Source organism: Nicotiana sylvestris, chromosome 10 (assembly GCF_000393655.2).
Source record: "Nicotiana sylvestris chromosome 10, ASM39365v2, whole genome shotgun sequence".
NCBI lineage: Eukaryota > Viridiplantae > Streptophyta > Magnoliopsida > Solanales > Solanaceae > Nicotiana > Nicotiana sylvestris.
Genome location: NC_091066.1, coordinates 15,745,200 through 15,758,294, shown reverse-complemented (window position 1 = coordinate 15,758,294; position 13,095 = coordinate 15,745,200).

The window sequence follows — 13,095 nt, the reverse complement described above, 5'->3', positions numbered from 1 at the left end:
AGATAACAGTCCCAAAGGTTATCCCCAAGCAGTAAAGGGTTTCGGAAGGGAAGCAGACTCCCACAGTTGGTTCTATAAAGAGAAAAGCAAAAAGGGGGGATAAATGGAAGACCATCCCCATCAGACGGGTCACCCCCAGCAAGCAACTTTGTCCACCAACCAGTTGTGGGGGGGCACAAAGCCAGAAAAGAGAAAGAGAGAAAAATCATCTCCCAGCGGAAAGACACCGCTGCCCACCATGATTAAAACTAACTAAAGTCTTTTGTCTGTTGCAGGAAAATAAAGGTTGATGATGGCAGCAAGACGCGATGCCAGAGAAGTCGCCAAAACTGGGGCAGAAAATTTTCTGCCGTTGTCAAAAATTTTCTTGGAAGAACGAGGAAACAAATTGAATACTTTATGTTCTAGGTCGCCTACCAGTAAAATGCGGGAATACATTCTGTTCTAGGTCGCCCACCAGTAAAATGTGGGAATACATTCTGTTCTAGGTCGCCCACCAGTAAAATGCGGGAATACTTTATGTTCTAGGTCACCCACCAGTAAAATGCGGGAATACTTTATGTTCTAGGTCGCCCACCAATAAAATGCGGGAATACATTCTGTTCTAGGTCGCCCACCAGTAAAATGCGGGAATACCTTATGTTCTAGGTCGCCCACCAGTAAAATGCGGGAATACCTTATGTTCTAGGTCGCCCACCAGTAAAATGCGGGATTACTTTATGTTCTAGGTCGCCCACCAGTAAAATGCGGGAATACTTTATGTTCTAGGTCGCCCACCAGTAAAATGCGGGAATACTTTATGTTCTAGGTCGCCCACCAGTAAAATGCGGGAATACTTTCTGTTTCTAGGTCGCCCACCAGTAAAATGCGGGAATACTCTCAGTTCTAGGTCGCCCACCAGTAAAATGCGGGAATACTTTCTGTTCTAGGTCGCCCACCAGTAAAATGCGGGAATACATTTCTGTCTTTTCATTTCATGATTCTAGGTCGCCCACCAGTACAATGCGGGAATACATTCAGTTTTTAATTTTCAAGTGTTGAAGTTGGGAGCCCGCCCATAGAACAGAGGCATACATTTCGAGATCAAGTCAGAAGACAATGAAACAGAGGGTTACAACAGGAATCCCCAGCAGTAAACAATAAAATCCCCAGCACCGGGAAGCAGAAGGTTGCAACAAGTGGTCCCAGCACAAATTCAGGCGCATGAGTCAAAAGGAAGAAAGGACGCGTTTTGAAAGAAGTAGCTGGTGAACATTAAATCATGCCCAGCATAACAAGTCTGATGAAGAGAGCCATACCCACCAGAGGAACCGCCGAAAGGCTTGATAAAGAAAGCCATGTCCCTAGCGGACCAAGCAAAATGATGAAAACTGGTATTCAGAAAAGCAAAGGGCCAGTATCATTCCCAAGTTCAAGGAAGAAAAGCACCGGAGGAAGCACAAGCCAACAAGAAAGCAAGGCAACAAGAACAAATTTCAGTCTAGCCTAGCTTCTTGTTTTCTTTTAAACACGGTGTAATAAGGAGATCGGTAAGCAGTGATAACAGCATGCAACAGCAGTAACATTGCAGTCCCACGGTAGTCCCAGCTACCAAAAAAAAACTTCCCGAACTACATTAACCTGATTCCCCTTTAGCCAGGGATATGTAGGAAGCCTTTGAAGCAAAGGTTCGGTTAAATCTTTTTCAAAAAATGCTTCATACGGAGTACTCGGATGGGCAAAAATCGCTCGCTTTATCTTTGCACGAAAACCCTTCGTGTCTTCGGGCAAAGAGGGGCAGCTGTAAGCACGTGATTTTTGCCCTATATGAAAATTACTCCCAAAAAATTCAAAATCAAATGATTTTCCTTGGTGTGCAATTTTGTGAGATTTTTGTGATATTTTTGGATAATTATTTGTATTTGTCTGCGTTTGCTTATTTGTTAAATTAATAAAAAAATACAAAAATATGTCGCATTTTGCATGTAGGATTTAATTCTACAATTTGTTAGTAATTAAGTTTGTTTACAAAAAATGAAAATTACAAAAATAGGCATCTTTTGTATTTTTAGCATTTAATGTCCAAATATACAATTTTATGCTTAATTATTACTCAATTGTGCGTTAATTGTTATTGGTAGTTAATTTGCGCCTTTATAACTTAATTTAGTTCTTAATAATAATTTAAGTATTTTTATAATTTAGTTTTAGAAAATAAAGGAAGAAAAGAGAACAAAAATACAAAGAAAAATCGGATTGGGACACTTCTTTAAAATTCAATCCCAGGCCCAAACAATTGTCCAACCTTCTCCATGACCCAGTCCATCTCCACATGGGTCGACCCGGTCCGCCCCATTAACCCATTAACCCCAAGACCCACTCTTCATTTTTGTCCTAACACAAAACAAAAAAAGGAGAAACAAAACCAAAAACCCTAAAACTAAGAAAACATCCGCCCCCAACACCCATTTTTGCTCTTTCTTCTCCAAAAGCTCAAAGACCCCAACCATGGCTGACCCTTTTGTTGCTGCTTCATCTCCAAACGACCACCATCCACGTCGACCTCCCCATCTGCTTCGCCGCTGCGTCGCCGGAAAACCCTCGGCCAAAATGGAAGGAAAACCCAATCGCTGCTTGCTTCATCTCCTTCCTCGACGAGCAGCTACGACCCTTCTACTTCTTATTGCTTCTGCTTCATCTTCCCCATCCGAATGACCTCCATTACTGCTTCGTCTTTGACTGCGAACAGCTCGGACAACCACGGCTTGTTTCGCGAGCTGTTGCCCCACTGCGTCATCTGCTCCGTGCTGCTGCTGCTTCACTCTGTCTTCCTCCTCGACGGACTGTTGTTGCTCACATTTCTGGGAGTTTTAGCTGCTGGCCATGGAAGCATCGTCGTTAGTTGCTCCTGCTTCATCGTCGTCATGCTACGTCAAGCTCAAAGTCGAGCTCGACGTCCATGGATGACCCTCGACGTCCATGGCTCAACGAGTTCTGCTTCTGCCTTCCACCTCATTTCATCTCCAAACAGACCCATCACGCTATGTTTCTGCTTCATCTTCTTCGTCGATGAAACTACGATCCGACAATCATTTCCCGAAGGATCAAAAGATCCATGGTCAGAAGCTCAAAAGTGCTGCTCGAGCATCGCTTCTGCCGCGTCGATTGTTGATGTTGTTTCAGTTGGCTTCTTAAGTTCGTTCGTCGTCGTGTGGTCGAGCTTTGGTCGAGGGTCGTCGAAACAGTCCGTATGTATGTTGTTCGATTCGGTTAGTAGATTTTTTGAGTTTTATTTTGTCCGTATTTTGTTTTGATATTTTCGAATCTAAAATCGGCAAATGTTTGTTTTGTTCATGTAAAATCGGTAGATATTTGATTTTTGGTTTTGTTCATGTTCATGTGTTTTGTTGAATTAATTTTCAGATTTCAAATGGAAGTTAATTAGTTATTTTTCATATTTATTTCATGTTTGTATTATTGTTTAAGTGAATATTTGTTAGATTCAAATTGAAATTTAATTAATTATTTCTTCAATTTGTTTCATGTGTTATGTATTTTTCAGAAATTATTAGTGTTGTTTGAGTCATGTTGAATCCGTCATGTTTGTTGTTCAAAAATATATTTAGTTCATGTTAAATCCAGTGATTTAATGTGAGTTCATGTTTGTTTGTGATTTGTTGATTTAATTTGAATCATGCATATTGTTGTTTGTATTGTTGTCTCTTTGATTCATCCATTGATGGTCTAAATTAACCAGGATTGGTTCCCGATATGGTTAATTCATTCCATTAATTTTTGAGTTGTGTTGTTCATCATGTTCATGTAATTTATTGTTGAAGATTGTTGAGAAATTGGTCATCTTGGCTATATTTTGGTTGAGTTATGATTAATTGAGTGTTTAGAGCTGATGGGGGTAATTTGGTAAATTGAAATCCGTTCAGGGGTAAAAGGATAATTGCAATAAGGTCGGAGTGGTAGTTTGGTAATTGAACATTATTTTGATTCTTTATGTTAAGCATGGGGGACAAATATAATGGGGTGAGGTTTTTGATGTACTTGTTTAATATAATGGGGGACAAGACAAAACATAATGGGGAGGAATCTTGTACTTGTTTAATGTAGGCATGGGGGACATATTGTACTGGGTTGGGAATGTGGTATTTATTTAATGTAGGCATGGGGGACAAAGTTTAAAATAAAGAAAACATTAAGTAGTGGGACAAAGCATGCCATTGGGGGAATAATTTGGGGTTGGGAATTGAAGACTTGTCTTGCTATATATATAGAGTCATTCTTGACATTTGAAAAAAAAAAGAAAATAAGAAAGACATTGACTGAAAAGAGAGTTTAGAGAACTTAAACATTAAGAGAGACTTGGAGAGTTGACAGATTTTTTTACACTTGAGAGTTGACATACTTTTATACTTGAGAGAGTTTTTGAGAGTAAAAGAGAAAGACAATTTGAACTTTCACTCGAACAATTCTGTTTGCTTTTCTTCGAGTGTTATTCAAAAGTCAGAAACTACTGCATCTCGTATCTTTTCTCTTCTCTGCTTTGACTGTGATTGCACTTTGGCATTGCTGATTTTTCAATCCGTTGCTGGGTTATTCTACTGGTTGTTACTGGTTCTGCGGTGTTGTTGAACCTGTTGTTGCCGTGTTATTACTGCTGCTGACTCCTACTTCTTTTGTTCTTGTACTGCTGTTTCCAGGTACACATTTGTACAATCTCGGCTTGAAGCAAAAATGAAATATTAATCAGGCTTTGTTCCTGTTGAATTCCTCCTGTTTAGATTTGTGGTTGAATATAATTTTTCTTTCTTCGTATAAAGATGTAGTTGAATGATTAATGAATAATGAGGTTGCATATGTATACTTTCTTCATCTAATAATGTTAGTTTAAATTAATCGGAGAATAATTAATCTGTTTTGATATTATGGTCAATCTCATGTTCTAGTATTATTGAATAACAGAATATAAAATGAAAGCAGTTTTTCTTTGTACAAACTCGATCGCAATTTTCCATTCGCATTAGCCGTAAACTAATAACTAATAAGTTACGTTTTTCAGCATGTAAATAATTAAGAGATTTTCTTTTATTTTAGAGACGAACTTAATAGAAAATATAGTCATTGTAGGTTTATCCTTTAAAATAAAAATGAGACGAGTCTCGCCAAATAAAACGTATAGATTGCGGGGCCCTCACAAAATGTATGGTTTAATTAGAATTCGGAAGGACCGTTTAGCGAATTTCACGGTCTTCCCATAAAGATAACGCGATAGTCTCTTTAGGCGCGTGTTTAATATTTTACTTTCTTAAGCCTGGGTGTGCATTTCATGCGACCCGTATCCAAATCCCAAAACATCAAATAAAACGTGTTCCAGATTGTGGGTGCATTTCATGTGACGCAGTCCAAAGACGTGTTTTAAGCGATGTTCACATTTCTTTTAAAAACAATAATAATAAAGCGGTTAAAAGATAAAATTTGCACATAAGTTCATATTTGTATAAAATCAGATAATCAAGCCGAATATAACAGTTGAGCGACCGTGCTAGAACCACGGAACTCGGGAATGCCTAACACCTTCTCCCGGGTTAACAGAATTCCTTATCCGGATTTCTGGTACGCAGACTGTAATATGGAGTCATTCTTTTCCTCGATTCGGGATTAAAATTGGTGACTTGGGACACCCTAAATCTCCCAAATGGCGACTCTGAAATAAATAAATAAATCCCGTTTCGATTGTCCTTTAATTGGGAAAAACTCCCTTGTACCCTCTCGGGTACGGAAAAAGGAGGTGTGACACTCATCATAACATAAAAGAGCAGCACATAACATTGGCCAGAGGCATAAATAATATCCATTCTTCCTGATAACATAACCAAAATGGCAATCTCACAGGAGCACACAAACTTAACCTGATGCAAGATACATATTCTCATTGAGCTTTCACATTGTCTCAACCAAATCTTGATCCTTCCCAATTAGATAAATATGCTTCAAAAGATCCACAATAACTTATCGATAATACATGTTATTAATTATCCCATTCTCAACATTACTTCACAATCCGCAATCAGAAAATAGTCCACACATAAGGGCATCTAGCTCCAAACCTCAGGAATGCCAAAATTTCCATACCCAACTCAACTACGCAAATCAAATGGCTGATATATCTCTCACGCCCTATCATTATACTAAAGCGCCCATATAGGTTTTCTGGCACCTTAACAAAACATGAACCTCAAAAGCCTCAAAAGTCTCAAAACCCAGTAATCACCATGCCACTAGCCACGTAACCCGCAAACCAAAACTCAAGGCTCTTTCCCAAACTGTCCGCTCTTGAAATGTGATATCCAATAATGCCAACACTCTATTAATTTTTTATATCGATTCAGGAGAAAACCATAATGTACCACATATTCCTTATTCCCATAGTAGACAGCCAACTCAATCCATTGCCAAAACATCGAGAACCCATCTGAAATCCGCCCGCATGCAACTAGGCCACCAAGACCACACCTTATCAAATCAACCGAGTCACACAAACTGTCCAATCCAAGAGTGCTTCCAAAAATGCCAGTAGAGAATTCCCATTCAAAAGGACCAATTACTTCCATTGCCATGCTGACCCCATCACTACTGAACTGACCCATTTCTTCAGATAGTCGATAAGAAATATCCCCTCTCAAAGCTCCAATATCATCCCTTGCAAGATCTCAGTCTTTGGTTATATACAAATTTCGGAAACCTTCCTATACCACTTATATACATACCTCAGGCCAAAACTGATATAAATCTGACTCTGCAATCTGAATGTTGCTAGTGGACTCCTCCACATAGCGCGAAGCCAAAGAAAACAACGTTTGATGATCCGCAAAGCTAACCTTCACGGCTCGCACAACACAAATCACAAGGTACTCCCATACCACCATCTATCCTCAATCAACCTCCATCTCGCAACCCTGCCACGATCTCGACGACTAGCCAATAAATTAAACCTTCCCAAGCTCGCACTCACCAACCAGATGTCGGAAATCCTTGCGCCTCCATATGAACAATTGAATAGCCTCTCAATACATATGTATCTTCAGTCTGGAGAACACGTTGAGATAATGTCTCAGCATCCCTGACTCCTTCGTAGTCCATCTGTAGCATCACGAACCACTGGCGCATAGCGGTCACTGCGAGCGTAATATTATACACGAGTGGATGTAAGGAACATAAGTTATGCACTTCGAGTTGAATCAATGTCTAACGGTAAGGAATGAAAGAAGTGGAATTTCCTAACAGTTCTGTAGCCTCTCGAAGATAAGTACAGATGTCTTTGTATTGATCCGCAAGACTCTACTAAGCCTGCTTATGACTCATAGAACCTATGAACCTAGAGCTCTGATACCAACTTGTCACGACCCAAAAATTCCTCCGAATGAGTCGTGATGGCACCTAGTCTCTAAACTAGGTAAGCCTAACATTAACTGAGATAAAATTTATATTTGCTAAATTTAATTTAAATAACTCTTAACAATTTACAATTCCCAAAACTGGTGGTACAAGTCACAAGCCTTTCTAAGAGTAGTTATACAAAATAAATACATCACTGCTCCGAAACAAAAGGAACAAATGGAAATAAGTACAAATCAAGGTGACACCAAGGCTTGCGAAAGCTGTAGCAGGTTTACCTTGAGTCTCCACCGCAATGACCACACAGCTACTACCGATCAAATACCTGGATCTGTACACAAAAATGTACAGAAGTGTAGTATAAGCACATCACGGCAGTGCCTAGTAAGTATCAAGACTAACCTCGATGGGGTAGTGACGAGGAACAGTCCAAACACCTACTGGTCAAATAAATTGATCAGGATTTGATAATAAAATATCAACCTAGAAATGACATAGTAATATCAACATCAGGGAAAGAACAAACTACAATCAGTAGAAACAATAAAGAGAAACACGGGTGGAAACGAAAGATAACCAAATAAATTAACACCAACTTAGTTGGAACACACACAAGTAAAAATGTACTCAAATAAGGAAGGCGATGTCAGCTCAATAAATCATATTATTTCCGATGCAAAATTTCCAGCCATTTCAAACTCGATGTCTCATATCACAACCTCAATTACCAAACTTTTAGCACAACCCGGCATCCTGTGTCCACATATTTCTATCTCACTTTACACAATAACATTCTCATGTTACTCAGTTCATAGGCGTGCAACCCGCTCCCATTTCATATATCTTGTTGCAGGCGTGCAAACCGCTCCCATTTCATATATCTTATTGCAGGCGTGCAACCCGCTCCCATTTCATATATCTTGTTGCAGTCGTGCAACCCGCTCCCATTTCAAATATCACTGTGGCAGCATGCCACCCGATCCCATTTACAATTCAACATCAATCATAAAAGAATCCCGGTAAGGGAACAAGAGTATAACAATAACATCCCGGCAAGGGAGACAAGATCATAAACAACAACATCCTGACAAAGGAACAATAGTATAACAACAATATCCCAGCAAGGGAAACAATATCATAAGCAATAACGTCCCGGCAAGGGAATCAACAAGTACATATTAAGGGTCACGGAAAAGCCAAGAAGCACGATAACCTCAACAAAATAACAAATCATAATAAGCACGTGATAACTACACCGGTAACCACAACAATTGGACCTGTAACATATTTGCACGAAGTCATAGAAGAACTCATAATCAAGAAGTATCAAAACAATAAGGAAGGCAATCACTTCAACTAAGGCAATTAAGGGTCAAGGTAACACGTAAGAATTAGAGGAAAGCTAGCAACGTCCTATGGATCATATAGAGGCAATTTAAGCAATTAGGAAACCCAGTCATAACGGGATACATTCCACATAAGGACCTAAGAACAGAGGCGAATTTTCCACCAAAAATTCCGACCACACACTCGTCAACTCGCATGCATGGACTACAATTAGCATAGAAGACTCAATTCCTAAGAGGAAGTCCCCCACACAAGGTTAGGCAAGATAATAACCTCGAAAACGACAAATCAAAACTCTAAAATGCACCGCCCGGGTGAAAAGACCTCTAGATGGCTCAAATCTAACCAAAAACAACTTGAATACATTTAACAATGCAAGAGAAAACAATTCCAATTAACAAAACTATGATTCCTATACAATTTTCAAAAAGTCAACAAAAGTCAACTCCCCTAGCTCGCACCTCGGATTTGGACAAAATTTACAAAAACCCGAATACCCATTCCGATACAAGTTCACCCATACAAAAATTATCTAATTCTGATACCATTTGGTCATTCAAATCATCATTTTACTTTTTTGAAAGATTTCACAATTTTCCCCAAATTTTCCTTTAGATTCTCATGAATTTGATGTTAAATCTAAGATATAATCACAAAATATAGTTGGAAATTGATTAGAGACACTTACCCAATGATTTAGAGAAGTTTGGGTCTTTGAAAAATCGCTTATGGAGGTTTAGGGTCTGAGAAAATTGAAAAATGGGTGAAAATCCTGTCAAAAACCTCACTTAATAGGCCTCAGATATCGCATTTGCGACCCAGGATTCGCAATTGCAAACCCTTGAAAATTGCAAACAAAGCAGGGCTGACAGAAGTTGCATTTGCAACCAAAAGTTTGCATTTGCGAACTGGGCATCGCAAATGCGATGAAAAAGTTCGCATTTGCGAACACAGCAGAAACCAGCAATTTTCCCGACACGAAAATGAGCATACCTTCCTCATACAATGTCCAAATTCGATGATTCTTTTTCCTATGGCTCCATAATTTCGATAAGGATCTAATGGTTCAAACAAAACTGAATTTCTATCTCATTTTCTCAATATGTTATCATTTTTACTTGAAGAAACGATGATGAAGCATCCAAAAATAAGTGCAACATAGCATAAACCTATCCGAAACTTACCCAAGCCCTCGGGTGTGACAACTCGGCCAGTCGTTTCATGAGTTACCACTCTATTTTTCCCATTTTTGCTTCTTATTACTTTGTTTATCGGTTCTATATGTGATCGAGTTGGTTGGCTCGGGTTCGGAAAGGTTTTGAGAAGGTTTGAGACACTTAGTCTCTTTTAAAGAAGCTTAAGTTGGAAAAGCCAATCGGATGTTAACTTATGTGTTAGAGGGCTCGGATGTGAGTTCCGGTGGTTCGGATAGCTTCGAGAGATGATTTGGGAGTTATGATCGTGATCGGGAGGTGGTTTGGAGGTCCGGAGAGCTTGAATTGGCAAAATTGGTGTTTTGGCGTTCCGGTTGATAGGTGAGATTTTGATATAGGGGTCGGAATAGAATTTCGGGAGTTGCAATAGTTCTTTTGTGTCATTTGAGATCTGTGTGCAAAATTTCAAGTCATTCAGACGTGGTTTGATATACGTTTTGGTCAAAAACGTAATTCGAAAGATTTTGGAAACTTAGGCTTGAATCCGATGTGTTTTGGTTGATTCGATGTCATTTGAGGTGTTTTGAAGATTGGTATAAGTTTGGATGGTGATATAAGATGTGTTTGTGCTTTTGGTTGAGGTCCCAAGAGCCTTAGGGTGATTTCGGATGGTTGGCGGAAAGATTTGGGGTTGGTTGTGACAGCTGAAGTTTCCCATTATTGTCATAACCGCACCTATGGCTTGGGGGCCGTAGGTACGGTATCGCAGAAGCGAGATGTGAATTGCATAAGCAGACAGGGCCTGGGAAGGCAGAAACCGCAGAAGCAATTGAAGAACCGCACCTGCGATGGCGCAGGTGCGGGTTGGGCATTGTAGATGCGAAAGTGGAGGATTTAAGTGATGACCGCAGAAGCGGTCTATTGACCGCAAAAGCGATACCGCAGAAGCGGAAAAAAGGGTTGCATATGCGAAATGTCTGTGCCATAAGGTATAAATTATTTCCTTTGCGATTTTTGAGCTATTCCACCATTTCTAAGTCGTCTTTTAGAGCTTTTTGGGCGATTTGAAGAAGGATTTCAAGGGGGTTTCATTGAGGTAAGGATTTTGGACCTAAAACTCATTTCTATGGCATTATTTCATGGATTAGAGCTGTAATTAATATTTTTTTAAGGGTTAAAATTGGGGAAACTAGGGCTTGGTATTGGAGATATAGACTTGAGGATTTGAGGGACCATTTGTGGTTGGATTTTGGTACTTTTGATATGTGTGAACTTGTGGGGTGATAAGGAATCTATTGATATGAATTTTAAAGAATTCCGAGACGTGGGTCCAGGGGTCGGGTTTTGGTAATTTCGGGATTTATGTTGTAAGTTGATTATTTTTGCATGGGCTTCGTTCCCTTAGCATATTTTGACGTCATGATTCTGATTTTGGATAGATTCGATGTGAGTTGAGGTCGATTCGAGGGGCAAAGGCGTCGCGGGCTAGAGTGTCACGACCCCGGTTCACCCTCTGTGAACCATCGTGACAGCACCTAGTCTCTACGACTAGGTAAGCCTAAATTTGCGGAAGATAACCAAACTTTCGGAAGTAAAACAATTTAAAAACAGAATAAAGCAATAACAGTGTGTAAATGTGCCGCTTGGCACATTCCATGTTTAACTCTCAACACCAAACATAAATCCAAGACCCGAAAACCTATGAATCACAAGCTAAGAAAAGAAATACTACATAGCTCTAACTCCGGAATTTCTAATAATGGCAAGATTTCATATTAAGGCAACAAGTGATTCTAGCCTAGCATGCTGCACAAAATCCAAGTAAGGCAGGTTAAATCAAATAAAGCAAATTAAGTCACTTAGACATGCTTTCCTAAGCTAACAACAGGCTTAATAGGGCAAGAAGTAGAAACAGGAAAAGAAACATACTAGTAAATACTTAAGAAAACTGGATTTCCAACAATTAGCACAAGAACGCACTCGTCACCTCACGTACAAGGCATTCCAATTGCTAAGTATACCAATCCTAAGGGGAAGGTCCCCCAAACAAAGTTAGACAAGTCACTTACCTCGAACTGGCTACAAATCAACTTGAAACCACACTTTTGCCACGAGTATCAGACTCCAAATAGCCCAAATCTATTCAATTCAATCGCATATTGTAAATAACACTTCAAGTAACTGATTCTACAATTAAATTCAAAGCTAATACGCGAAAACATGTAAAATGACCAAAATGCCCCTCAAGCCAATGTCTCGGAATCAGGTAAAATTTATATTTTCAGAAACCTCGTACTCTCACGAGTCTATACATAACAAGAACACTGAAATCAGAGTCCAAATGATCCCTCAAATCCTCAATCAAAGGTCTCTTAAACTCAAGCCCTAATTACCCTTTTTCCCAAATTTCTCACCATTAATTAGGTCTTTAATCACATAAAAATGAGTTATGAAGTCAAGGACATTTCCTCCAATCGATTTCGCTTTGTTTTCCTCAAAAATCCCTATCAAAATCCCCAAACCCGAATGAAAATGGTGGAAGAATAGCCAAATTTCGCAAAGGCAACTATTTAGATGTTCTGCCCAGCGATTTCCGCATTTGCAGCCCTGGGACCGCATCTGCGGTCCTGCTCCTGCGAAACAAGTGTCGCATCTGCGACTTTCATTAAATGGCCAATTTTCCGCACCTGCGGTCTTCCACTCGTAGATGTGGCTCCGCTTCTGTGGAAGATCCACCGCATCTGCAGAACCTGCTGAACAAATCAAAATCCGCTTCTACGGTCTCCTTAGCCGCATCTGCAGTCCCTAAGCTGCAGATGCAAAAATACCAGAAGCAGCAATGATACAGCTGCTGCAACACTTCTTCAACCTTCCCGTCAACCATCCGAAATCATCCCGAGGCCCCCGGGACCTCAACCAAAAGCGCCAACATCACCTAATACCTTATTCAAACTTGTACCAATCCTTAAAACACCTAAAACAACATCGGAAACTCGAATTAATCAAGGATTTAAGCCTAAGAACTCCAATTTCCTCCAAATACGCTTTCGATCAAAAACCTAACCAAAACACATCTGAATGGCCTGAAATTTTGCACACACTTCCCCAATGACATAATGGAACTACTGCAACTTCCGGAATTTCATTCGGACCCTCGGATCAAAATCTCACTATCGAACCGAAAACTTCAAAAATTCAACCTTCGGCA